This window comes from Meleagris gallopavo, chromosome 3 (genome assembly GCF_905368555.1).
Source record: "Meleagris gallopavo chromosome 3, MGAL_WU_HG_1.1, whole genome shotgun sequence".
Classification (NCBI taxonomy): domain Eukaryota; kingdom Metazoa; phylum Chordata; class Aves; order Galliformes; family Phasianidae; genus Meleagris; species Meleagris gallopavo.
Window position 1 is genome coordinate 54,818,902 of NC_139406.1, and position 25,479 is coordinate 54,844,380.

The 25,479-nt window shown below is 36.2% G+C and overlaps 1 long non-coding RNA gene across 2 annotated transcripts in view; it reads right to left on the reverse strand.

Annotated features, from left to right (window-relative positions):
• The window catches only part of LOC104910309 (uncharacterized), a 182,305-nt gene that overhangs the window by 89,216 nt on the left and 67,610 nt on the right, over positions 1-25,479 (reverse strand). For both annotated transcript variants that reach the window (XR_014882501.1, XR_014882502.1), the window contains exon 2: positions 13,597-13,766. This is a non-coding gene — a long non-coding RNA (uncharacterized LOC104910309). The remainder of the gene's footprint in view (positions 1-13,596; positions 13,767-25,479) is intronic.

Below are 25,479 nucleotides of genomic sequence, written 5' to 3' on the forward strand. Positions count from 1 at the left end.
CTAGTAAAAATTGCCACCTCTTTGGAAATGCTCTGAAACAAACACTTCCTAAGGGACTATCTGAGCTCCACTGGCATTAAAATAAATTGAAACACTAGAAAGGTATTTAAAAAAATTTAAGCAGGTCTCCGGAGAATTACAATCCACAAACATTTATTGCCTACATACAGAGCAGTAAAAATGCAAAATCCTTCTCAATGAACCAAAGAGGAAGGCTTTCAAATGAAGTTGATCCTTTATGTCTAATTAAACGCCTACTGTGCATTATTGCACTATTTCAGGTAAGTGGTTTCATGATTATTTCTTACAGATGACAAAATTGTGCAATACCTCATAAACACTAGAACGTAATTCCCATTTTTCTTAATTACAGCAGACTAGATATCATTTCTGCTAACATTTTAATTTCATTAAATTTATACTAATCTGTTTATGCTTCCTTTAGCTAAAAGCTGACCACTAGAAAGAAAAAAAACACAATATTTTCAACAAGCTTAAAGCTATCTTGCAAAAAAAAAATACAATTCTATAAAAGATGTTGTTTAGAGAGGTCTTTTACTTTGTAGCAGCAGCATTAACAACAAATGGGCAGTTCAAATAAAACTATTAAAATAATCAGATATAATTTACTTGTTTTCATCAAGTTGAAGCTCTCAGCTTATAGCAGAACAAATTTCGACAAGCTGACAAATTCCTTCCATCAGCTATATATTTATGTGCTTTTCTTTGTTTGGTTTTGGTTTATTTTGGTTTCTGAAATAAAAACTTAGCACTGGAAGAAAAAGTAGCTCCTAAATGACAGGTTCCACAAAAAAAAAAAAAGTTTTATGATGTCAAGAATACAAAAATTCAAAATGACATTCACATCTTATGTTATTTTTTATGTAAGATGAAAACTTTTTGGAACTTAAAAGGGATACCATGCAATTCTGTTACATTAGAGTTATTGTTAATGTCTTATTGGTGTAGTACGAGCAATTTTCCTTAAAAGGCTTTTCTTTTTCTTTGAACGTCAAGTCACTATGCCTTGACAAATCAAATGTTACACTTTATGCAACATATAGTTAGGAAATTTTCTATCATTCAGAAAAAATAGTGGTATTGCAGTATCTAACTGAAAACAAACAAAAAAAATCTCACGAGTAAAGCAAAGTAAGCACAATTGAAAAGAAATATTGAACAAAGCAAAGAAAAGAAATTAAAACAAAACCCAGCTAAGTTGAAATAGAGCTATGGTCCAATTAACATTTCAGCAGATATAAAGTGAATTAATATTTCTTATTGCTAAAAATCTTGGCTGCTTTGTACTATATTTCTTTTGATACAGTCTCACAGGTTCTGTACAGAATTAAAATTCTTACAAAATTATCCATTTTCATTATAGATAACTGTCTAACTTGGAAGTACACATACAACTGAATAGCATCTCAATGGTGAACACAGCACATTGAGATTGACAACAAAATTGTATCGATATGCACAGGATTGCTACACATCCGGGAAAATATATTCTTTGACTTTTGTTTTCCTTTGTTTGCCTTTAACTTTCTGGTTTGTGATTTTCCAGGTGTTACTGTATGGCTAGTAGGAACAGTCTTTTAACAGCACTAAACAATTTTTGAGCTATCAGAATGGTGGAGCGGCAGCTACCCCTTCACAGATATCGGTCCAGGTACTCCCCATTGTGCTTTGCAAAACTACTTCTGACTGTAGCTGTAGAGAAAGAAACACTGGTTACTTATTAATAAAAGCGGGTGATCATTATGGATTGAGATTTAAGACCTGACTACTGCTCAGTTCAGAAAAGAGTTGTGTTAGTATCTTAGTTCGCTTGTTTGTAAGAGACAGCCTTGCAGTCTTTTACCATGACTTACATTTGATTGTTAATGAAAAATGAGTGAGCTTGAGCAACACTGATGCTACATCTTGCTGTACTGATGCAAACTGTTCATCTGTCTCACTGGCAGAAATCAAGGCATTAACATGAAGCACCAGGCTTTCTATAAAATGAATAAGAGCTACAATTATCTAAAACTCAGGAAAACCAGTAAAAAAATTATGTTGAAAAAGTTAATGTGGATTTATGCCAGTTGTGGATAAGGCCCACAAATCTCTTTTGAAATATGAGGCTGCTCTGCTTTCTATTTTGTTATCTTGTCCCATGATGTCAGATGCAGGTGGTGGTGCTATGGCAGTAGCAGTTAAACCTTCCCAAAAACATTCCATTTTGTTGCCATGAGACAGGAGGCAGCAGAGGGGCAGTCTGACATAATGGTGTATGACATGGAAGTGCATACGAAGCAAAGGTGTGTCACTGAATGTTTCTATGCAACAAAATGACACCATTGATGTTTGTGGAACATTTCTAGAGACCAAACTGTGAACACAAGAACAATGAGGTGGGGTTGCATTTCAGCAGTGGCAACAGCAGTGTGAAAGATAAAACATGTTCTGGATAGCCATACAGATTTTATTTATTTATTTTATGAGCACAACATGCAGGGTCTTTTTCATCACTGGCAAAAATATATAGCTAATAGTGGTTACTATGTTAGAAAATAGTGCTTTGTAGCTGAGAATTTGCTCTCTTAAATACTGTTACTCTGCTCTCTATATCTGTTGTAGTTTCCATGGAGATAAAAAAAAAGGAGTTACTTTCACATTGACTTACCTATGTATACTTCCAGCAGCACATGACATTGTAGAGGAATGGTTGACTAAATCAACAGTCACATGAGCTACAACAGTATCTAGATTTTTTTTGTAAACAGAAACTCCTAAGCAGAAAAATAAGCTCATAAAAAATACAACATATAAATAATATAAGGCTTGTTATTAGTCATTTTTCACAAACTGTTGAAGTTCAAAGGTGTTTGAAAATCATGACAAAGTATCTCTTCTCAAGAAGATACAATAAGATCAGCAGTGTCCACAGAAGGAAGCATGTATAATAGTTGTACCAATTCAATCATCACATTCAGTCTTCATTCACAATACTTATTAGAAAATAAAAACATAAATTAAAAAGTAGCTAGTTAGATATTTGTGCTATTAATAATTGCTCACAGTATAATAAGAACATCAGTTTAGAATCTTCACATAGCTGCATAAAAGCTCTTACTACAGATGCTAAATATGTCTTTTTAAATGTTTCTGTATTCGTACAAAGTGAATGGGTAAATGGATAACTCTATCCCACAGGAACATTCTATTTAAAAAGCTGATGCTATGAGACCAGACAGGGGGGTAGGCATTCCATCCTTCAGGGTGAGGAATCAGAGTGGATTTACTTTCATTTTCCTCTGGAAGTGTGAAATCTGAGACGTCAAAGAGAGTTCTTCATTGAAGTACATCCTTTATCTGTCCCACGTCAGAGGTGGGAGGCTGAGCCAGAGAGCCAATACCCACAGACAACCCTTCAGAGCCCACATTGGGGTGTTCACATCCCCACATTTCCTCCTCTGCAATTTGCTTATCGCAGCAACACTGAATGTGCAGAAGCTCAGAGGCAGTAGCCACCAGAAGGTGACAAATTTTCCCCACCATTCCCACAGTCAGCCATTAGAAGCTGGCATTGTTTTCTTTGATTAATCAGCAAACTAAGCAGCCAATAACATTGTTCTTAGTGAAGTATTTTAGAGGAGCCCACTGCGTCCAGCAGTGCTTTGGAGACTGTCCCAAAGGGCTGTGTGATCTTGGGGTAAATGCAGAAGGCCTGTGTAGTCACATCCCTGTGTGACTGACTGTAGGAAACCTGCTTTAGCAGGGAAGTTGATCTCGATGATCTCTAGACATTTCTTCCAACCCCTACAGTTCTGTGGTCATTCTTCTCTTTTTTAATGTTACACAGAAGAAATTAGCATAATGTGTCCAGTCCAGCTAGCATATGGTAAAGCAAATACCAGCAAAGTATAAGACAAAGAATAGGTGACATCTATTTGAGACAGCAATTTGGAGTTGATACTACAAAGAAATCAGAGAAAAAAAGCATAAATCCTGGACAACTTCTGTTGTTTTAGACTACACAGAAAGATGAAAGGAATGAAGCTCATACTTCTATTAGTGATTAAAGTCACAAGATGCTTTAGAATTAAAGAGAGGATATGGAACTCTGGTGAGATTTTTTTTAACAGCAGTGAAAAAGATTGCAGTAATTTTTAATGGAGCTGCAGGGGCAGCAACAAGAGGAGTGCTGTTAAATACACTTCTGAAATGGTGTTCAGTATTTTAAAGCAGGAATACTACAGGGAGAAAAAAGAAAGAAAGGACAAAAAACTGCTGTGAACTGTCTCCTGTAACAAACTCAAAATCTGTCCTCTGTCACTCATAGTATTTAAGACCCCATGACAGAGGACAGATAGTGCCTGTGTTCTGAATACCACTAAAGCTAGAATTTCTCTAAGGAATCTTGCTTCAAAATCATCACCAGTTGTTTATTTTAGTCTGTTACAGACTACAAACAATGAATCTGACAAATGTTGAAAGATGATTCAATTCAAACTTTATATATTCAGGCCAGGACTACTGGCAGGTTGCTAAATTTTACCAGCAATGAAACAATAGAAGCATTTCAATCACCTCAAAATAATTTCAGGGTACTCTCATACTAGCTTTCCTCCCCAGTGTTGACAAAACTCATAATGGAATACATTTTAAAGATGAATAATGCGAGACAATTGTTTTCATGATCACTAAATAGTGCAATAGGGAACCATATACACAGCAAAGGGGAGAGTATTCTGTTCCTCTCAGATGTTAAATGTTTTGTCAGAGTAATCCTCTCTGCAGCATTAAAGTTGGTACTGCCACACAGCTACAGGAAGAAATACCAGCTGGTACATTTTTTAACTCCTCCTAGATGCTGAAAATGATCAAAATAACAATATCTAGCAAAGGACAGAAGTAAAGTTAATTGCTAAGTAACAAAAGTAGCAGTTCTGAGATTCAATTCTCATTTAGCCTAAAGCACTACATATCTTGTTTGATTTGGCAAAATAAAGCTGAGGGCAACATTCATTTTTCCCTCGATCTTTTAGACCCATGTGTTTACTTCTTACTGAAAATAAAGACTGACTGTGGTCATAGTTAGTATACAGAAAATAAAAGAAATAGGGAAATGATCTGTGCTATAACTGAATCAGAAAATCCCAAGTCCCTTAAGAAATTACCCCATGTAACCTGATTTTCCTTCTCTTATACACTACAGAATTATATGCCTAGTACTCATCTGAAGAAATATACACTATAGATTCATTCTAGCTCTATGTGCAATGGTATAACTGCTTTTACAATAAATACCATTGAATATTTAGTCAATATTGGTTCTTTTGTTCAAGCCAACAATATTGAGAGAAGTGAAAGAACCATATTTGAAGAATCAAACACGCAGGATAGACATTTAGAAAGAATCTGCTAACTGTGATTAGAATAGTCTTGGATTTAAGTCTTTCCGCTTTGTTATTGTAAAGGTGAATGAATGCCTGCAGAGGAGGTAGATGCCCCATCTCTGGAGACATTCAAGGTCAGGCTGGGCAGAGCTCTGAGCAACTTGATCTACCTATAGGTATCCCTGCTCATTACAGGGCATTTGGGCTAGATGACATTTAAAGGTCCCTTCCAACTCACATGACTCTATGACTTTATGTACAGTCTTGAATATCAAATATTGAAAACTTAGAGATAATTCTTAGTATAGCTAAAAATTCATAACTGTTTGGCTCAGTATTTTCTAGCACTTTTTGCTAACAGATTTCACTTATCTGATCCTCAAAACATTTCAATTTTATGTAGCAAATATAAATTTTAGAGAAAACTGATACATTCTTAAGGGTATTTAATTAAAACAATGGAGGGAAGGACAAATTAGTTTAAGACTAAGGAATGACATTTCAGTTCCTCTTGATCTTTTTTCTAAACAAAATCTGACTAATTCTTGTGTAATTACTTTGCCATTGGAGGTGTTAATGTACCTCCAAACAGTGATAAGTGATTTTATTGCCTGTTTAAGAATCTCTGGAAAAAATATCTGATATGTCTTGGAATGTCTGCATTCACATTCCTGAAATTACCTTTCTCTGTTTATTCAAGAAGGATCAGTTTTAAATTTCAATGTCTTGAAAATTAATAAGACACTAATCGATTTTGTAAAACATCTAGAAGTTATTGTGACAATAATTTCAGTGCACAAGATATTAAAAATATGCAGATTTTGAAGACTTATAGTATAAAAAAAAAATTAATGTTCATGCCTCTTTCTATAGGTAAATTAGACTGAAGATAAATAACAAGGATTGTGTAGCTCCTCTGATAAATGAAAAGGGAGAACTGGCAATAACAGGCACGGAAAGATAATCAGCAAGTTTGTTTGCCTAATTCTGCACTGAAAGTTAGGCTTCCCAAGTCTCTCACATCCCTGAACTTCAAAGGCAGGAACTGGGGGAGAAAAATCTCCCCTCTGTAAGCAAAGAAGTAGTCTGAGACAACAACTGAGACTAAATCTGCAGAGCCTGATGACATTCAATCCAGGGTCCTGAAGGAACAGGCTGATGTAGTTGCCAAGCCACATCATGTTCAAAATGTCACAGCTATCAGATGAGGTGCCTGGTGACTGGGAAACATTCCTTGCATTTTAAGAGTAGAAAGGAGGACTTGAACTACAGATCAGTGAATCTCATGTCTGTGCCTGGGAAGATCATGGAACAGATCTTCCTGAATGCTGTGTTAAGGCACATTCAGGACAAGAATGTGATCTGAGACAGCCAGAACAGCTTCAACAAAGGACAGATCATGCCTGACTAATCTTCTATGATAGCGATGACATCAGTGGACAAAGAGCAACTGAGGTCATCTGCCTGGACATTCTCAAGGCCCTCCATACGGTCCCACACCACATCCTTAGCTCTAAACTAAAGGGATATGGATTCAGTGGGTGGACTATTATGTAAATAAGGAATTGGTTGTATGTCAGAACACAGTAGGTACAACGGATAGAATGACAACCTAAGGGAGTGTGAACATTTGATTATGCAGATTATTCAACATGTGTACAAACTCATTTCTTTGATACTCTTAGGTGTTGGTTTTTGTTTTTTGGGTTTTTTTTTTTTTTTTTGCTTGCTTACAGTTTTTTGGAGAACATGATTTTACACTGATTGATAATACCTTAGATTCTTGTTCTGAGTAGAAAATACACATCGTGAAAATACAACGGGGGAAGGCAGGTACAATGTTTACTATGAAAACTGAGGTAATTATAGACTTCTGAGTAATATATATATATATAAACATGTAAATAAAATAAAATACACTACTTTTAGGTAAAGTCAATCTGGTGTAGAAATTTCACTTATATTTTTATGTACATTATGGTGGTCTCACTATATGGAGATGTAAGATTTCCTTGTAAACAAAAACAGATGCAAAGTGTCAACTGTAATAACTAGAGAAATGAAGGTAAAAAAAATAAGGATAAAAAGATTTAAAGTGTTATATTTTTCTGAAGAGCATCTGCTTCTCTGCAAACTGAATTAAAAAAAAAAAAAAGACTCAGTTACCGTAGGAAAGAAAAAAAGCAGAGTGAAAGTGGATGAAAATATAGATGAATATGCTGCAAAGAAATAAGGTGATTTTGATACCTCTGAAAGAATAAGAGGAACTATTGCTCACTCCTCAGTGTGCTTTTTTTGGTATGAATGCAAGCTAAGGAAGATTTTTTCTATCAAGCTGGAAAAACAGTTTGAAGCCTTTGACCTGTACGAATAACTCCTCAAATCTTTTAATTACAGATAAAAATACCCTTCCTAAGCCAGACAGATCAGTCTTCTTATGCTAGCTCCTGTACTAACTTGATTACGGGAACTCTTTCATTTATTATTTACATCTTCACATGAGCTTTTTATTTGTATATTGCATTATAACTGATTTCACTACATGAGACTAGTTAAAATAAGTACAAAGATAATTTGAAAGGTTTGGCTCTGCTTGCAGGTAAAATCTTGCATCATTAAAATAACTACTTTGTATGCTATTAAATGAAGAAGTTTTAGTTGTATCAAATCATTTAAAGTTAGCTATTTTACTCTCTTGACAGAAAACTGGAAATTGACAATTTGTGCTAATTAATTTTATGTTTGAGATACATTTGTATAAATAAACTAGGCAATTCACATATACATAGTATAATTTACTCTTGTTAAACAAAGAACATTACTGCTGGATCATAGCAATCAATGCCTTAAAAAAAAAAAAAAAAAAATCAAGCCACTGATCTCTCCAAATATTCCTTGGAAATGTTTGGGGACATCTAACAGAATTAAATGTATAGACGATCTTGATGCTGGGAGAGAATTTCAATATTGTCATATAATGCTGGTGACATGCAGATTATGGATCAGAGGACAACACGATCACTGATTTAAAAAAATAGCGTATTCATAGAATCACAGGGGTTGGAAGGGACCTCCAGAGATCATCGAGTCCAACCCCCCTGCCAAAGCAGGTTCCCTACACCAGGTCACACAAGTAGGTGTCCAGGCGGGTCTTGAATATCTCCAGAGAAGGAGACTCCACAACCTCCCTGGGCAGCCTGTTCCAGTGCTCCTCACCGTAAAGAAGTTCTTGCGCACATTTGTGTGGAACTTCCTATGCTGCAGTTTCTGGCCGTTTCCCCTTGTCCTGTCAATCTGTACAGATTTTAGTCTTCTATTTCTTCTAAATTAATCCTTACAATTCTACAGCATATTGCTAATTTTAATTTCTTAATAAAGACTGAAAATAAAGCCGTAACTTTAAAATCAGGAAAAATTTGTGAAATTTGTGTATTGGGACCTTGTTACATGACATTGTCATCTTTGTTGACAAAAAGATTTTATTTTATTTTTTTTAAATGAGAGATCAGCAGTGTGTGCCATACTCATTACGTGTTATTTAAGTGTTGGGAGAAAATCGAAACTACTATATCTTTCCTGAAAAATTATTGGCATGAATATTTTTTTAATAAGGTACATAGATATTTTCCATCCCCATGAAGCAGTGCTGTAAAAGCAATTTTTAAATGCTAAATTTATATCTACAATAGCAAATAATATGCCCCATGAGAAGGGGATACATTAAAAAAAAAAAAGTCAGCTTGTATTGAGGAGAGGATTACATTAATGTAAAGTTCAGAGAGAAATGGATAATTTTGAGTCAGCTCTAGTCTTGTCTACTCAAACTCATTGAGTGTATTCCTGGTTTGCTTTGTTAGGTTTTATTTCATTTAAAAATTCAAATTCTGCTCCAAAACACTGTTCTGTGATGTGAACCAAAACAAGGTAATCAGGGACAATTAGGAGATACGTTCAAATATGCTGATTCAAACTAAAAGACTAATATAAAAATATCTAAAAGAAAGTTGCTCATGTATATCACCATAATATAAATCACTTGTAAGTGCAGCATCATTTCTTTTGTTTTCTCAGGAAGGGACCATACTAGATGATTGTGTGTTCTAGTGAATTGCAAAGTAATAAGCATGTTTATTTGTTCATCAGACAAAATCAAAATCTGTAGGGAAGGAATATGCCAAATTCGGTAGGTAGTAATATTACACCCAAGCACAGTTTTTAAAAGAAAGTTGCAGATTGCAGGTGTGTAAAATTTAAAACTTTATGTTGATTTATACAGGTGTGATACACATGGTGTACAACGCTTAGACTGCACATATATCTGAGATACATATGATGCAAGTATAAACCAGAATAAACACAGTATCTACAGACTGCATGTTCAGTCATGATCTTTTGTTGTAATATTTTTGTACATCTTCACATCCTGTTCTGAAGTACAGGATTACAGGTATTTTAAGAAGATGGTGAAATTGGTTATTTCCACAAGTTCAAATTTCAATAGACTTCGTATTCAAAAGTCTATTTTTTCCTGTAGCTTTACAGAATAAGGTAGAAGTGCGAAGCATTCTTCCATAAAATGAACTTGTTTATTTCCATTATCTTACTAAAGCTTTTTTCTAGGTAACCTCTTTATGTTGTAGAAAGAAAAGATATGACAGGTAAGTTCATAATGTAAGTAGATTTGAGAGTTTGATAGCAAGAACTTTTACTGATAAGTTTTACTTGACTATATTCATCTGCTGTTCTCCTTAACCCTTTTCTTATAAAAGAACTTAAATTCAGTCATCCTACAACCAGTCAGAGAAACGACGATTTCCACTGCATTCTATAAACGACAGAGAACATAGTACTGAGAACTACAGGCTGCAGTCTGATAGCAATGACACTAAATGATATGCTATGCTGGTTAAATAAATCATTCTTCAATTAGAACCAGTTATACAAAAAATGGACAGATGTATATTTTCTGCTGGGATTTATACAACCATCTGGCCTTGTAATTTCCAGACAGAAGTTTTACATTAAGTTCTCATACTGAGATTCTAAGGTATTTCAAAGATTTGTGGGGATTTTTTTCTTCTTTTTTTTCCATGTACCTGCGAGATAGATGAAGTACCCTCAGCACTTAAGTTTGTTGATGACTAAGGAAAACTGAATTTTTACATATCATGAGATCTATAATACTGCCAAATAGACCCTTAATAAATTCATTCTTTTAAAGGCTTGTTACAATTAATGAAAATAATACCTTCAAAGCCATTTGCAGAGTCAGAATTCCACAACTCAGCAAACTTTAATGATACAATTAAGTCATAACATTTTTTTCAGTCTTGCTTTTCAGTCAGAAGCCATCTTTAACTTCAATCCATAAGACAGTTTCTCACACTTATCTTTTTATTGTTGCAGGACAGCTTGTGAGAAACCAATATTGTGAAGCAGAACAAGGACAAATATACTAGGATTAAAGATGCTGAAAATTCAAGTAGGGATCACAGTAGCATAAATGGAGATGGATAACATCAAGCAAAACAGGCAGAAACACATGAGTATGTTAATAAAAGAAAGTTTTAAAAATCTGGAAGGCATATATAGACTAAACTGAAACACATCACAAGATTTATTTTACCTGAATAATCCTGCACATGTGTAAGTAGTAGGTGACAACATGAAGTTTCTAAGAAATCCATAGAAAAATATTGCTCCTTTTATGAAAACTTACAGCATGACTTCAGAAATGGACAGAATGTTTCCAATATCATTTTGATAATTTCTTATTAAGAAATATGTTGATTTCTGATAATATCTTAGATCTTGCTATTTCAGTCTTTAAATGTCTGATTTACAGATCTGAAAGTTGTGGTGTGAGAAGAAGAGAAAGTTATCACAATAAGAGATGTAATGCTTTTTTTTTTTTTTCCTTTCCACTTTCATACAACTCTCCAATGCAATCTGTTTTTATTTTCATATTAACCACATAAGAATCTCCTTCCATTAGCTCATTAGTGCAAAAACTGCCTCATTGGCTCAAAAATCTGTTCAGTTTTCCCTCTTATATTTTTACCTCTTCAAACTCTCTTGAAATGTTTGTCTGTCTTCCTTCACGTAATTCCAGTTTCTCACTGGTTTACCTCTGGGACATTCTGAAGACTTATTTCATATAATAAACATACTGCTTATATAACCCTGGATGATTGCAAAGTTACTAGGCTGCACACTTGCGTGCAATAAATCCCATGAAATCAGCTGCACCAGATTACATGCAGGATAGAGGGGTGTAAAATTTGAGAATGGGACCCCAAATCATACACTGGTGACGTGGATATTTTTTGGAATATAATCTGGGATAGCCTATAGCCTATGTCTTCCTCAGATAAACTCTCAAAATTCAAGATAGATATGTCTACTTCCCAAAAGCTGCCACTTCCAAGAACAGGTCCTTATGAAAGGAACACGAATGTTCATAGAGGAATGAAAATCCTTGTCAATATCACAGTCCTTCCAGCTGCAGAAAGGACAGCAGGTAGTGACAGTCACCTTGCTACTAAACATAATGTATGCTTTCCAAATTCCACTCTAATTTACTGAGTCATGTAAGGGTCACATATTGCTTCACATAGTACCATCAGGGTTGGAAAAGACCTCCAAGATTCATCCAGACTAGACGTTTCCCTATTACCAATATAGGACTACTAAGGAACATCCCTTAGTACAACATCTAAATGTTTCCTCCAGGGATGGTGACACAATCACCTCCTCGGGCAGCTCATTCCAGCATCTGACCACTCTTTGGGAGAATTAATTTTTCCTAATATCCAACCTGAATCTCCCCTGACACAACTTGAGGCCATTCTCTCAGGAGGCCGAATCCCACTTCGTCACAACCTCCCGTAAGTAGACGTAGAGGTTTTCCATGTTTCTTCTGGAGAAGAGGAAGCTCAATCTCAATTCCCTCGACCATTCCTCATTAGATTTGTGATTCAGAGTCTCATCAGCTTTGCTGCCCTTCTTTAGACACATTCCAGGGCCCTGATGTCTTTCTTGTAGTGAAGGGACCAAAACTGAACATAGTACGCAGTACTTCAATTACTACAGTTTGCAGAAAACCATGTGCTTCATAACATCTTTTGCTCTTACTTCTTGAAGATGCAGAAGTACCTTGTACTTATCACTTTATGTCTCAATAATTTTCAACTGACGCTTGAACCTCAGAGTTATTCCCTTCACCTGTGCAAGCTATTGTAGGGCATCTGATTTAGCAGGGAGGTTGGGCCCTTCCAACCTATGTAATTCTGCAATTCTGTAATTCCTGTTGCCCTTCTATAAAAGATCATTTAGGAGCCCTGTGAAAGCTTGCAATGTATATAGAATATTTACTGTGCCAATCAGTATGTTTACAGAGTAGCTTCAAATTTATGGTAATGACCTGCAACTCGGAAACAGCTTGACTAATCTTCTCATTTAGCAAGAATAAAAAGAAAACAAAACAAAACAAAAACAAAACAAAAAAAAAAACCACACAGCCCAGCAAAAACCAACCAACCATTCATCCAAACCATCAATTTTAAAAAAGAACAACACAAAAACACAGGAGTCATCTTGCAAACTACGTAGCTAAACAGTATTAAAACAGTGAGAATCCAGTCTAGGTCAAATAGCTCTAAAGTGGCCTTTAGTAAGGAGAAAGCTCATCTGTAATCCTAAAGTATCTGCAGATGTTAAATTCTCACTAAATTGCCACCAGAGGACAGATTGCTCATTCAGTATTATATATGCTATAAACATCACAGTTGCAAACAACAATTATTAACAACGCTGGTAAATAATAAGCAATCTTCTTCAGCTGTAGTTAACATTCAATAAAATTTAGCTAGGATAGTTTAAGGCTACTAATAGGAAATAAACACTGAAAGGAAATTCAAAGCAGGATATTTACCTTAGCAGAGAACCTTTAGCCATTTTCTCTGTTACAGAAATTATATTTTCTGAAGTTTTTGCGTGGAGGATTTTTCTTACTATTACTAGACAAAATACATGGGTTCAGCACAAGCCTTTTTAACAGAGTGCTTGACAAAAATCCTGCAGTATTTTGAAGCTAAAATTACTTAGACAATGCTTTGTTCACCCTCTTTTTACTATATATCTTACAACATTATGTAATATTAATATGGTAAAATAGGTAAAGCTAACAATAAAAAAAATAAATACTTACTTTGGAATTAGATATTCCATCTTCTACTGTCATTCCAGACTTGCAGCAGATCTTTGTAGAAATTGTTCTTTGGAAGGCTGCTATAGATGTAATATTCCTGGTGGAAGTTTGTTTTTAAGAAGACATCAGGTTGGACTTGTTGGGTGTTATCACTGTTGTTTGCAGAGCATCTAATCCAAAGACAGGAAATTGCAGGCTGATTAATATTCTAGGATTATCAAAATTCAGTCAAATGGCTATATACAAAAATTATAGATATGGGCTGAACACTAAACATTAGGTTGAACAGTGATTAAAATAAAAACAAAAAAAGAGAATGCAGACATATGAAAGGGTATAATTTGTTTTCATGCTAAATATATTTTGATTAATTTCACCTTTCTTTTTAAATACATCACTTTAGTTTTACGACCTTAGACAGTGGTTTTGAATAGAATTGGTCTTGCCTAATGCTGAAATATGTTTTCAAACTGTAATTTCCAAATCTTATTTATCATTAAAATTGTTTCATATAGTTTTCATCATTTTATTTATTTATTTTAACAAATAATTACAGCCATCAGCATGAAAAAATATAGAATTAATTGTTCTACTATGACTGTGACATACTGAGCACTGGAAAAAGCTGCCCAGAGGGGATGCAAAGCCTCCTTCTCTGGAAGTAGTCAAAATCTGCCTGGATGTGATTGTGGGCAACATGCTTGAAATAGGGAGATTGGAGTAGATGATCCCAGTGGTCACATCCTCAACCATTCTGTGACACCTTCCCTCTACTAGCATTTTTCTTTATATTTTAAAAGATACAAATTTAGTTGTGGAAAGAAGAGTCTTTCCCCTCTCCCCCCCAATTATTATATTTGAATCATAAAAGGCTTTTAAATTTCTTTCTTCCTGAATTCTGTTCATATGGCCTGTGTATTGTGAAAGTGGCAAATAGCATCTTCAAGACCCATTAGCTTATAAATTCTTCCTGACCGTGACAGCATATTCTCACTAAAAATGCTCATATTTTTCCTCCTTTACATCACATTTTATGGCACAATAATCAAAAGATAAAAGGATACATTCCAAATTTAAACTGAAGCCTACCACTAAAATCTTCACATCTCTTACACAAGATATTATTGTTACACCCTGTTTATCTCCGTTTCAGATATCTTAAGAGATTGAATTTGAGTAGATCAGCAGAAAAACGGCTAATCATTGGCTCTAAAGTGATATACTGCTATGAACTCATATATAAACACTTATATTCAGCTATAGTGTTCCCTCTCTACAGCTACAATATTTGCTTTAACCTATAGAATTGTTAGTCCTGCTTAATCAGCAGAATGAATAATTTCTTCATCTACTCATAGTGAATATGCCAGGAAACTTGAAAGAGGCTTTTATTTTACTTTTTTTTTTTTGTCTTACTGAGAAAAATTGTGGCTTCTTAAAATTAAAATGCATTGCTTGACTAAGAGTAATCCATTCTTTTCTCAATAGAAGCAGTATTTCCAATCTCACAAAGAAAGAAGGAAAAAAAATGCAAATTCTTAAAATATTCATGTACTCTTTAAAATTGTACTGAATTATTTGCAATGTATCTTTGATATAAAATGTGCCCTTCAGAATCTTCAGCTGACCTGGAACAACATATTATGAGAAAACACTTATTACTTTTTTTTTTTTTTAAGCAACAAATTCAAGTATTAAGATAAAATTTTATCAGCTTACATTCAGCAACTATGGTTCACTTCATACAGTTCTGAAAATGTTTCAGCTTGATTCTGTTCTCTCAACGATACTATTCTGAATGCTCCCTTAAGTCCTTTAGCACAATGGAAAGCTCTCAAAACTTCAGTTTTACTGTCATTATGAAACCAGCCTTTCATAGACATTGTAACCTTCTAAGCATGAAATAGTCCATGCTAAAACCCCATGGTCCTGTTAAGAGCTAAGACTTTCATGAGCAATGTTATTTGCTATCCCAAGGTCTTCCACTGCTAGAAACAAAACAAAAATATTAGCCACTTAATTCATCTATAAAGAATGTTTTTAAGATCACAAAAATTGGGATATCACACTTTGAAGGTAAATCTTTTAGCTTATAAGTTGTTACTCATGCATTTTTATTGTACAGATGAAGATGTACTCAATGAGAAAATATACATTAACTATTAAAGGTAAGAGATAGTAGCATAATGAAAGCTAGGCTTCTAAAATTCTGAATGCATAAGTAAACTCCATTTTGTCAGTTCTTTGTAATAATTTTCTGCTTCTGCTCAGGAGCCTGGAAAACCTTCCAACAGTAATTTTTCTTCTTGTCAACATATTTTATATGTAAACAGATGAAAAGAAGTTCCAGAAATAAAATACTAAATGCAATTTAGTAGGAAGAAGTGCTGTTTTGCTAGGATGAATGTATAACAGATAGTAACATCCAGAGGCTCCCATTCTCAAAGCTGTTATATAAGAATGTGAACCACCCCAACATTTTGCCATTTGCCACTGAACCTTTATTGCCAGTAAAAGCAGACTGGTCAACGTTTCCTTGCCTTGAGACCATGCCATCAGTACACAGCCTTGCTCAGTAGCCAAAACAAAGACCTGCTTTCACCTTTTATATGGATCAGACAATGTGCTGAGGAAGTAGCACTTGTCAGAGTGTTTATAGGGCTCTCATTTATCAGCTCACTACCCTTTGGGTAACAGATACAGTACTGTAGTATGCTTGCCATAAACTACCTTTAATTCAAACCAGATTAAGTGTACATACAATCACTGTCTATAACATCTGAAAGAGACAGAAACAATTACACATTTATGAAAAAACCTCACTAAAGTGAAAGAAAAATCAACAGTTAACTGGTTATGCTAAAATTACATACGAAAGGCTCATCAGGCTGATCAGCGGCTTAACACTAATCCCACTCACATAAAAGTTTATTGAAAGGCCACAGACAATGTTATTTTTCTGGATGTGAATCAAGCTTTAGTAAATTTGCTAATCCACAACACTATCTTTTCTACAAATATTCCAGGAAAGCACTTCTTCCATATGTACATCTAATAACAAGTTACAGGACAGACTTGCTAGTCGACCATTTTACAATTACTTGGAACTTCATAAAAGTATATTCTCCTTCTATTCTCTTTGCTCTTTTTCCTGAAATAAAGAAATGGTTTGTCTATATATTTTTGCAGTAATTTGAGTTGTCAACTTGATTTTATTTCCATTTCTGGCAACAGCAAGCTACATTCAGCTGCTTTTATTCTGAGATAAAAGTCTTCAATTTTTAGTACAATCACACATTGCATTTCAAGAATTATTATACAGTCAAAACAGTTTTCTTTGTCACTAAAAGAATCCTGTAAAACTGAAAATTATCTGTGTGTATTTTGAAGGATATTAACCAGAAGAGGACAGCGAATTAAATAGAAAATCTAGAGAAATCACAGAAGAGAATAAAAGAGATTATTCAGAGCAAGAGAAAAGAAGTTGAATATTTAAAGAAAGAAAGCAAATAAGATGTGTAAATGTCAGACAGAGAGAAGAATAAAAAGGGTTTCGGAAGCTGAGGAAAGAAGGGGAAGAAGGAATTCATCTGGAATAAAATAAAATTTCTGTTGTCCTTGCTTTACCAAGAACTCCTAAGAAATTCATGGAAAGAAAAGAATTGTGTAACTAACATTTTAGCAGAAGTTTTCAGTCATACAGCTATAGTATCAGAAGCTGCATTCAATCAAGAGAGAAAGAGATTGATCAACATCTGATCAAAAGTAAAAAGATTATGTAATTTGGCAACGGTTGCTACCATTTGAGCTCTAGAATTACTAGACCTTTGAGTTACTCATCAACTACATGCTATGCTCAAAGATCTTGAGCAAGTGTGATAAGTTGCATCACAGAGTTGTTGACTTCCTTATCAACAATGACTCCATCCCAGTGGGAATTGATTCCCAGAAATCTTTGTGAAGCCAGTCTGTGCAAAGCAGTTAGTCTCAACTGCTTGTTTCCTTTTACAGGCTGCCGCAAGAAAGCAAGGTAAGGCAACACACTTTTTTTTTTTCTTCTTCTTTTTAAATTGTCTCTTCCTTATTTAGGTGATAGACCTGTAGCAAATGACAGAAAGTAGTTTCTGGATTGAAGGGGAAGACCTTCTTTGAGAACTGTATTTAGTCGTTTTATCTCTTAGATCTTCCAATTTTTTTCTTAGAGCTTCCACATACATTCGGAGCATCAATATGCAATTTCAGAAGGTTAATTTTTCCACCTCACATGAACAGAGGGAATACCACTGCTGATAACCAACTCAAGTGAGCAAAAAGCACGCATTCTGAATTTGTTGCTTGGGGACCATCATAAAGAGTAACAATTGGAAAAGATGGATAATTAGTATTGTATGGATCACTGAGCTATGTGGCTGATTATGATTATTACAAAATGACTACTACTCAAAAAGGGCAAAGTCTGATCCAATACACATGTTTTTATCCTATTTTAATTATTTGATGAGATAACCCTTAGTTGTGGAAAGATAAGACCACTAAACTATGTTATTGACACTATTTTCAAAAACAAAAACAGGTTTAAGAAACTGTTCATCAAAAGCAGTGAAAGTCTCCCACACTGAATGTTGTGGGTGGTTTGACATTAGATATCCACACTTTTCACAGATGCAGTTTGATAACTGTGAGGTGCGCCCAGACAGATGGGCAATTAGAGTGAGGGGAAAACAGGTCACTGTAGGAGAAATTCTGAAATACAACAGAATTAGTTGTACTTACACTAATTAATTTCTTATTAGGGACATCAAACAATTATTTATTTTTCTTAATCAACATCAATGTTACTATATTTCTTTTTTAACAGTCCTAACCACAAGTTTTAGGAAGTTTAGAAATTCCATCTCCAATTTTCATGACTGCACAATATTTCTGCCCAGCTATCCAGAAACTGGATGTTCTTCCACTATGCAGTGTTAGCATCATAGGCTGAACTCTAAGATGTAAATACAATGAATGGGGATTTAGAGTAAATTTCTACAGCATACAGTTCTCAATGTTACTAGACAAAGATTAATTCAGAAATGGTGAACACCCATAAAAGATTAAGAAGATACTACAGGCAAGCTACCCACAATAAAAATATATACACCATCATTAGTTTTATGCCCTGCTTACAAATATCTAGAATCACTGAAGTAGTAGCTCATATTACATCAACACGCGTTTTTCTGGCCCTCTTGATTCTTTTAAATAAATAGTTAAATACCACTACTAGAAATTTAAGGGAAAAAAGACCATTTTTTGAGGAATATATTTGTTATTTGATTTTGACAAAACTCAATTGGGATCTTTTAAACATTGAAGGAAAACATTCTTCCAAGTGTAAGTGTAGAACAATAAAATCAAACAAAGTGAAACAGAATAAAATCTTCCAGTAACTTATTTTTATTTTTTAATTAGCTTTCTTAGAATGTCATACAATAAATCCTCCATATTACGCATAGTGGCACGTACTTTGGAAAGGACACTTTTATGGGAAAATAATTTCATAACATATAATATAATCCATCTACAGAAAATAAAGAAGTGTCAATGACAGTGCCTTCTAATGAGCTACAAGCACTATAAAGCAAGAAAAGAGAACAAAGGAGATCAACTCACCCTTTCAAACAACCAGTAACAGCTCAAAAGAAATAGAATCTCTATCCAGACAGATAGTACTCTATCAGCTGCTGACCCTTCAATGAAGGCAAGGAGAGATGGATCCAAATTCCACCCCTTCCAGTGACTCAGGTGCATTACTTGCACCTGAGCTGCCTGGATTAGCCACGCCTTCTCACTTGGTGCTCAATCACTGGTTCAGGCCACAACTTGGCAGTTCAGCTGCATTTATGCATGAGTGTTAGAGAAGAAAACAAACACTCTTTTCACACTCATTCTTCAAATGCAATTTGAGATACAGATGTGCGGTAAAAAATACGCAAATTACATTTTCATAGAATGTAAGAACACAAACTAGATTTTAGGCAAATAGAAGATGCTACAGAATATTTAAATAATGTTTACAGAAATACATAAGCAACAGTATTTACAGAGAGAAAGTAGATTTTAATTTTATTCAAATATCTTTATTAGCCAAATACCATATTCTTAGGACCAGGTGATCTCAGAAGAAAGAAATACCTTTCAAAGCCAGTGCCAGCTCCCTCTTTCAAACTGTCACCAGAAGTATTTTTTTATTGCTCAAAGAAAGGTTTTAATTTGCTATGCTTAAGTAATAAAGTAATAGTTGGTTTCAGCACTCCTGGAAGACCATTTCAGGGGAAGGCTCAATGTACTCTGAAGGCTTAAAAGGCGATTTTAATCTTTTAAGTGTTAGCACTATCTTTATATCCATTTCCTTTTCACATCCTGGTCGTGTGGTGGGTAAATGGCAGAGCTATGTTTGAGGTGGCCATTTTGTGAACTAGAATGACAATAGCCATAGCCCTCTGAATACTGGTCTGTATAGTGGGTTAAAAAATTTTTGCACCCAAGAAACATGAAAAGCAGTCCAGGAAATAATAAAGGCACTTTAGATCTGCTTACAGATTAAACCTCTCAAAATGATTTTCTGTATATTAACTCATTGTGAGACCACACATAGAAGTAATATGGGAAATAACTATGAAATTCGTAAGTACTAAAAGTCTGCCAACTGGCTTTGCACAGTATCAGATAATGCAGCATTAAACCATAACAATAACAATAAAGAAAAAGAATGGATGGTGAAGAATAGGTATTGCTATCTTCTGACTACTAAAAGGGAGAAAAAAATAACAATCATACTGAAGTGTCACCTTGTCAGTTCAAAAAAGAGACAAGCACTAAGCAGACTAAAACTAAAAATTTCTGTGAGTAAACCATAAGTTTCTTCTTATGAAATTAATTGCACTGTGAAAACCCCATGGAAGACATTGAGAATGGATGATTCAGTACATTTATCACTTGCTTGTCTATCTTGTTTTACTATAAGAGCATTTCCACAATTTGAACAACTTCTTATGCTATAAAGTTTAAATTATATGTGACGTACACAGCTTCTATACTCTCAAAATAACAAGTCTTAGAAGAAGAAGAAAAGTTCAGGATTTCCTATTGATTGGTAGAAAATGAAACTTAGGTTTGAAAATCCCAGAAGAATTCTCGTGAGAATGATAAAACAAGTGTATTTTTAATCTTAAGAAATTCACTCAGATTTGGTTAGTAATGTCAGCATCATTGCTGTTTACTGGTTTACCTGAAACAAATTGCAAACCATCTTCCTAGACAACAGTAGCTAGCTGTATTGCATATTACAATTTGAGTACAATATAACAAACTGAATTTTGGTAAGGAAAACGTCTCCAGAATTTTTTTTTTTTTTAAATAGCAGAGCACACAGAAACTGATAAGCATCTGCCCTAACAGGTCACAGCATTGCAGAAATGGAGGAGGAGATTGTGTTCAATGGACAAAAAAGATATAAAAAAATGAGACATCTGGTTTTACAGAAATGAAGCAGTTCTTAAACACTTTTGCAATAGTGATAGAGACTGAACAACCAAAGAGATAAAACAAACAATAAACAAATAAGATCTGCCTAAACACGTCCTGCCTCCCAGTTTCTTTTTATTTTCTATCAGTGTCTAAGGACTATAGTTGTGCATACATTAAAAGAGAAAGAAAAAAAATGGTGGTTTTCTTTGTTTTTGTAATTTTTGTTGTTGTTATTTAATTTTTTAGAGACTAAATGCGAAATAACATGAGCTTAGTTGTGAGTATAATGAAATATGCTGGTAAAAAGAAAAGAAAAAAAAATTAAAATCCGAGTGATATCAGTGATTTCCTCTGAAAACAACAAAATTTTCAAAAAATCTCTTCAGGGGTCAAATCAAAGGCTCATTCCATCCAATGTTTTGTTTCCAACAGTGTCTGACAGAACATGTCTGGAACAGGGCAAACACAAAGAGTAACTACACAGAATGTTATTCAAAGCTTCTATAATTTGCAGCTCGGGGACTTCTTAAGACAAGGATTAATGTTCCATAGACTGATTTGATTTGCCTACTGTGCAGAGGCCCAATTGCTATTTGAAGGCTGCAAAAATTTGAGTATGAGTATTCATCCTGTTACTAGAAGTCCTACAACTAATCATTTCCAGAGTCATTTTCTTTTGACTTGAGTATGACACTTGCTATCTTTACGGAAAAATAAAATTGCAATCAGTCCCTATTTATCTTTTCCATGCTGTTCATGTTTTTATGAATCTCTGCCATGTCACCTATTCAAATTTTCTTTCTATACAGAGAAATCCTAGACCATTCAGTTATTACTTACACTGGAGAAATTACATAATTAAGTAATCTTTCTTGACCCTTTTCTGATTCTTATTCAACAATAACGTCATTACTGAAAACTGATACTTCCACAGAGAATCCAAAAGATGCCCCAAGTCATCCCAGGACATGAGTATTTCAAGATAACGCTATAGAAAATGGACAAGGAAGTTCAAGGAAGTTATGACTATTCGGTCCAATGGAAGCTAGTATTGCTTTTCCAAAAACGTGCATTATTTCACATCTATCACCATTAAATTTCATCTGCAAAAATAATACTCACTCACCTCTTGGATATTCCACACAAGTAGTACTTCATTACTTTGAATAGTTTATTATTTTCAACTAAATCTGTTACCTTACTGATCATTCTTTTACAGATCATTTATCCCCACCTACTCAGCTCTTACAAGGCCCCATCTGGAGTAATGCATCCAGGCCTGGGGCTCCCAGTACAGGAAGGACGTGGAGCTCTTGGAGAGGGTCCAGAGCAGGGCCACTGAGATGACCAGAGGGCTGGAGCACCTCTTCTGTGAGGAAAGGTTGAGGGAACTGGGCTTGTTTAGCTTAGAGAAGGCTCCAGGGAGACCTCAGTGTGGCCTTCCAGTACTTGAAGGGAGCCTATAAACAGGAGGGGGAATGACTGTTTACAAGGGTTGATAGTGATAGGAAAAGGAAAAACGGTTTTAAAACTAAGGCAGGGGAGGTGTAATTTAGATATTAGGAGGAATTTTTTCACTCAGAGGGTAGTGACATACTGGAACAGGTTGCCCAGAGAGGTTGTGGATGCCCCATCCCTGCAGGCATTCAAAGCCAGGCTGGACGTGGCTGTGGGCTGCCTCATCTAGTAGTTGGTGACCCTGCACATTGCAGGGGGATTGAAACTAGCTATCAGTGTGGTCCTTTTCCACCCAGACCATTCTATGACTCTATGATTCTATCGTTGAGCACGACCATTGAGTATTTCAGTATCTCTCCAAAAAAATCGCTGGGTATTTTTTATCTTCATGAAATTAAGACACACAGTACAGAGTACACAGACTGAGGATGTTTCTCACTAACATCAGTCTTCAAATTTTCCCAAAAGGGTTGTGCAAGGATTCTAACCTACTTGTAGAAACCTAAATAAAATAGATTGTAAGCAGCTGTGCTGCTTTATACAGCTGTTGAAGGTCTGTATAGCGCTGTATTTTGCTACACAGAAATTGCCCATACCAGAAGTTTGGGAGCAATGTTTTTTTCCCCCAAAGGAGACAACATGCCTGTTGGGGTCATTCTTAATTTTCAATTAAAACAGTGTTAATCCTGCTGTGACTTTCTGATCAGCCTGGACTATTCTTTTTAGGGAATGTACAATAAGCAAGTAGTTAGATGAACTTCAACAGCTACCCTCTGTGCAGTAGAGAAGCTGGATCAGGACAAGAGTCACAGAATATCCCAGGTTGGAAGGGACCCACAAGGATCATCAAGTCCAACTCCTGATTCCACAAAGGTCCACCCAGACTCAAACCTCGTGTCTGAGAGCAGCGTCCCAACACTCCCTGAGCTCAGGGCTGTGCCTACTCCTGCTCACAGCCTGCTCCATGCTCAATGCCCTCTGGTTCAGACCCTTTCCCTAACCCCAAGCTGTCCCTCCCCTGACACAGCTCCATGCCCTCCCCTCGGGCCCTGTCGCTATCACAGAGAGCAGAGCTCAGCCCTATCTCTCCATACCCTGTGAGGAGCTGCAGCCACTATGAGGCCTCCCCTCAGCTTCTCTGCTCACCGTGCCCTTAGACCCTTTCCCATCTCTGCAACCCTCCTTTAGACTCTCTAATAGCTTTATGTCCTTCATAGTGGCACCCAAACCTGCACCCAGTGCTGGAGGTGTGGTCGCACAGCACAGAGCAGAGTGGGACAGCCACTTCCCTCACCAGCAGTGCTGGGTCTGGTGCTCCTCAGCGTACAGTTGGCCCTTCTGGCTGCCAGGGCATACTGCCAGCTCAGATTCAAGACCAAGAACACCCAGATCTCTTTTTGCAGGGCTGCTCTCCACACCCTTGCCCCCTAGTCTGTACATACTGCCAGGGCTGCCCCACTCCAGGTGCAGATCCCAGCACTTGCTCTTCTTCATGCAGACTGGAACCATCCTCCAATTTGTCCAGATCTTGATGCAAGGCCTCTCTACCATCAAGGGAGTCAACGTTCCTCCCAGCTAAGTATCATCCACACATTTACTTCATATAACTTCCAGATCTTTATTGGAATCAACAGTGAAAATATTAAAAAGAATTGGCCTGAAAAGTTTATTGGCAGGCTCCACAGGTGACAAGTAAGGCAACTCTCAGGCCATAGCCTCCACTCACCCAACACAGCCATGTTTTTGTTGTCCAGGATATTCTTAGGGTAACAATGCCACAGCATTATGAGGTCACGAGCCAACTCCTAGCAAACTACTATAAATACAGGGATCCTGACATCAGAACACCAATTGTGGCACAAGCTAGCCAGCCAACAAAGGCGGGCAGGCAGGCGCCATGACTCCAGCCAGTCAGCCAAGGCAGTCAGTCTGGGGCCAGGACACCAGTAGCCAGCCAAGGCAGGCAGGTAAGAGCCACAACTCCAGCCAACCAGCCAAGGCAGGTAGGGGCCAGAATTCAAGCCAACCAGTCAACCAAGGCAGAAAGGCAGGGGTTGTGACTCCAGCCAGTCAGCCAAGGCAGGCAAGCAAGGACCGTGAATCCAGCCAATCAGCCAAGGCAGGAGTTGTGACTTAAACCAGGCAGCCAAAGCAGGCAAGCAGGGGCTGCTACTCCAGCCAGCCAGTCAGTCAGTCAAGGTCCACAATTTCAGTCAGCCAGCCAGCCAAGACAGACAGGGAAGGGCCATGACACCAGCCAGCCCAGGCAAGAAGGCAGGGGCTGCAACACCAGTCAGCCAGCCAGTGCAGGAAGGCAGGGGCTCCAACACCTACCAGCCAGCCAAGGCAGGCAGGGGCCACAGCACTAGCCAGACAGACAGTCAAGGCAGGACAGTTTTCAAAGACCAAAATTTTAAAAATAAATATGCTTCCCTGCATTACTGATGTTTGTACTCATTTGTTTATTTCAGTTTGGTTGAAATGCTTATGTATCGTTGTCAACAGTTTACGAGCTGGTTCAGCTCAGTTCTGTGACTAGCGGCGTCAGGTACCCGTACCTGGAGCATTAACTCTTTAACTCTCAGTATACCTCATGATGTTATGATATAAAATACTGATAACCAAAAATCATAAAACCATAACACTCATGTAAATTACTTGAGGGATCCTCCTAAAAAGGGTCATATAGGCAATTACTTCTAACAGTGACAGGAACTGTGGGATCCTGATGAGTAACTGTCAGATAGCAGCGAAACATGGGTGGAACTATCAACCAAATAGTTGATGACCTCAATACTGATAACCTGGAAAGATACTGAAATACCCAAATATTATATTAGTGCAGAAAAATCTGCTTACATACTGGCACTCAAGGTTGAGCAGACCCAGTTCGCTCAGCCTTTCCTGATAGGG